This window comes from Chrysochloris asiatica, unplaced genomic scaffold (genome assembly GCF_000296735.1).
Source record: "Chrysochloris asiatica unplaced genomic scaffold, ChrAsi1.0 scaffold00140, whole genome shotgun sequence".
In the NCBI taxonomy this organism is placed as follows: domain Eukaryota; kingdom Metazoa; phylum Chordata; class Mammalia; order Afrosoricida; family Chrysochloridae; genus Chrysochloris; species Chrysochloris asiatica.
In genome coordinates this window covers 3,659,669-3,662,905 of record NW_006408658.1, presented here as the reverse complement: position 1 = coordinate 3,662,905, position 3,237 = coordinate 3,659,669, and the positions used below count along the sequence as shown (strand labels likewise).

At 42.1% G+C, this 3,237-nt stretch overlaps 1 pseudogene; it reads left to right on the top strand.

Annotated features, from left to right (window-relative positions):
• Positions 1–3,024, top strand: part of LOC102838874 — a 32,442-nt pseudogene extending 29,418 nt beyond the window's left edge.
• Positions 3,025–3,237: the final 213 nt, after the last annotated feature.

The window sequence follows — 3,237 nt, the reverse complement described above, 5'->3', positions numbered from 1 at the left end:
CCGATGATTGGTTTGCTGTGTGAAATACCAACAGACTGATGGTGGGTCCGATGATTGGTTTGCTGTGTGAAATACCAACAAACTGATAGTGGGTCCTGCAAAGATCTTGGTAGGAAAGGCCTTGGGTTTTTCTTCTCTGGTAAGACTAAAGGAAAATAATAATCCTTGCACAAAAAAAGAATGGAATTTGTTATGTGACATGAAATGGGTGTAAAGTGTTACAAATTAATATTGAATGTCCATATAAGTCAGATTACTAAACTGTTCTCTTTTCCATATTTTAGTATATGTTGGTCTTGACCTGTCCTTGATTTCTGCCACCACCCTTTCCTTATTATTGTTATTTCTTAACCTGCTCCAAACAACCAGCCCATCTACCCAGGAGTTTGTGAGCAAGAAGATCCTCTAGAGTTAGGTCAAAAAGAAACTAGAAAAGAGTAGCCAAAAATGGCATCTGCCTTTCACCTAATGAGCTTTCATAAAGAGGTAACCTGTCCCATCTGTCTGGAGCTACTGAGAGAACCCCTGAGCCTAGACTGTGGTCACAGTTTCTGCCAACCTGTCTCATTACGCACTCAAAGTGTCCATGGTCAGCTCAGAGGAGGAAAGCAGCTGTCCTGTATGCCAGGTCAGATACCAGCCTAACAACACATGGCCTAATCGGCATCTGGCAAATGTAGTAAACAAACTAAGGGAGGTCAGTATGGAAAAGGCGCTGAAGAATGGCGTCTGTGAGCACCATGGAGAGAAACTCCTGATTTTCTGTCAGAAGGATGAAATGGTCATTTGCTTTCTTTGTGAGAGATATCAGGAACACAAAGGACATAAAACACTCCTCATAGAAGAGGTTACCCAGGATTACCAGGTTGAGTGACCAAGATAGAAAATAGGCAGAGAATGATACCTAATGGGAATCTCCATTTTTCCATTCTGCTTTAATTGCTTTGTCATTATAGACCTGAGACTACTTATTTCTTTTCATGTCTTATGCTCACTTTATGGGCCAGAAGGATCTTTTTGTGCCTTCTAGTAGTGGTTATGAATCGGGCTGCTAACCTCAGGGTCAGCAGTTCGAAACTACCCACAGTTCCACGGGAGAAAGATGAGGTTTGCTGCTCCCGTAAAGACTTACAACCTCGGAAACCCTGTACAGGGTCGCTGAGTCAGAACTGACTCCAAGGCACATAACAACAACAAAAAGTCATTTATTCAGTGGCTTAGTCTATTGTATAGAGTCCTGACCAGAAGTAGATTATTTTTTATCTATTGATGAATAGGTGGTGATTTGGTTGCCAAATCTAATTGTCCCAGTTGAAGGGAAGCTGGGGAACTTGGTGGATCAAGAGAAAAGGATTTGCTTTGCTGCCATGCTGCATTCTTTTTCTAGGACAAGAGAAAATAAGTCTACTTTTTAATGAGATGTAGGTGATTTCTATTATGTGGGGCTTAAAGATTACATTTACGTTTTCTCAAGTTTTCTTCTAAGTCATAGATTATAAATGGCAGCTTCATAGCTTCTGCAGTGCAGTCTCTTCTGAGACTAGTCAGATATATGTCTCAATTTATCTTCGATCTAAGCACTAAGAAGTTCATAGCTTCACATTTATATGATTATATTTTACAGCAAAAAATTCCAGGCAGCTCTTGGAAGGATGAGGAAGGAGAAGAAGAAAGCTGAAAATTTGGGAGATGACATCAGAAACGAGAGAGCTTTCTGGAAGGTAGAAGCAATTCCTCCTGAGGGAGTCCTGAGCAGTGTCCTACTCCCATTTTTAAAGAAGCCTGGGTGAAAGCATTTGATTCATCTTCTTCATCTCAGAGCTAATGTGGTACAGTACTAAAGTGCTTGGCCATTAAGTTGAAAGGTCAGCAGTTGAAACCCACTAGTCTCTCTGGAGAAGAAAAGACCTGACCCTCTGCTCCAGAGAGATTGTTGCTGTTTTTTTTTCAGTGCTGTCGAGTTGGTTCTGACCCATAGAGACCCTGTATAGCATTTCTAAGGAGTGGCTGGTAAGCTTGAACCACCAACCTTGCAGTTCAAACTGACCTTGCAGGCCAGCACATTAACCCGCAGTACCACACCAGGACTCTCCCAGAGCAATTACACTTTAGGAAATCTCTTTGAGAATCAGCTCAAGAGCACACAACAATGTCTTCATCTCTTCTCTAATCATGGGTAGAGCAGAAGAGTAGATACTTCACAAATAAGCACAGATATTTGGAGCCAGAGATACAGAGGAACTCTCCAGTGTGGAAGCCTATGGAATCCCATGTCCATTACACTCATGCTAATTGCAGCTATGATTCCTCTGAGGGAAGACATTGGGCATGAATCGGGTTTGCAACTTCAGACTTCAACATTAGGCCAACGGTGGGTTTTGTGGGGAAGTAGTGAGTAACACGGGGAGACATGTAAGTCTTTGACAGTGTTGTGAATACTAAACCTTACCCAAGTATTTGATTTTTACTTAAGGTGGGTCTCAATAAGGCTAATTTGTGCCCATTGTTTTGGGATATGAAGAAGGAAAAAGGAAACAAATAGTTTTAGAAGAACACCAACCCCAGATAAATGGTCCCCTCTCCTTTGCTTTTTAAATTACACTCCCTGAGGCAAGGACACAGGAAAATGACATATTCATTAAAAAAAAAATAAGTTATCTTTCCTGCCTCCCAGTCACTTGTAAAGTAAGCTCTCTGCTACAATGACATCTTGCCTCCCTCTTTCTCATCTCTGAAGAGACAGATGCAGGCAGAAAGACAAACTATCCACCAAAAGTTTGATCAGCTGAGACACATCCTGGACCATAAGGAGGAGGAGCAGCTACAAAAGCTTCAGAAAGAGGAGGAGGATGTCATGTGTCATCTGACAGAGGATGATAATGAACTGGCCAGAAGAGTCAGTTGGTAGAAGAACTCATCGCAGATCTGAAACGTTGATTGCAGCTATCATCAGTAGAGATGTTGCAGGTAAGACTTAAGATACTGTCCATCCCACATCTGAAATTCAGGAAGCATGAAGACTAAACTTTTCCTCTCTTCTCTGGTGCTGGATTCTTTCTGGTGATGTGGTTGTTAAGTGTTGTCATCGAGTCGGTTCTAACTCACATCATGTATAGGATGTCTGAGGAGTGGCTGGTGGATTTGAACGGCCGATCTTGCCGTTAGCAGTCCAGTGCTTATCTTACAGCACCACATCAGGACTCCTGGTAATAGCCCTAAGACATTGTCGACCCCACA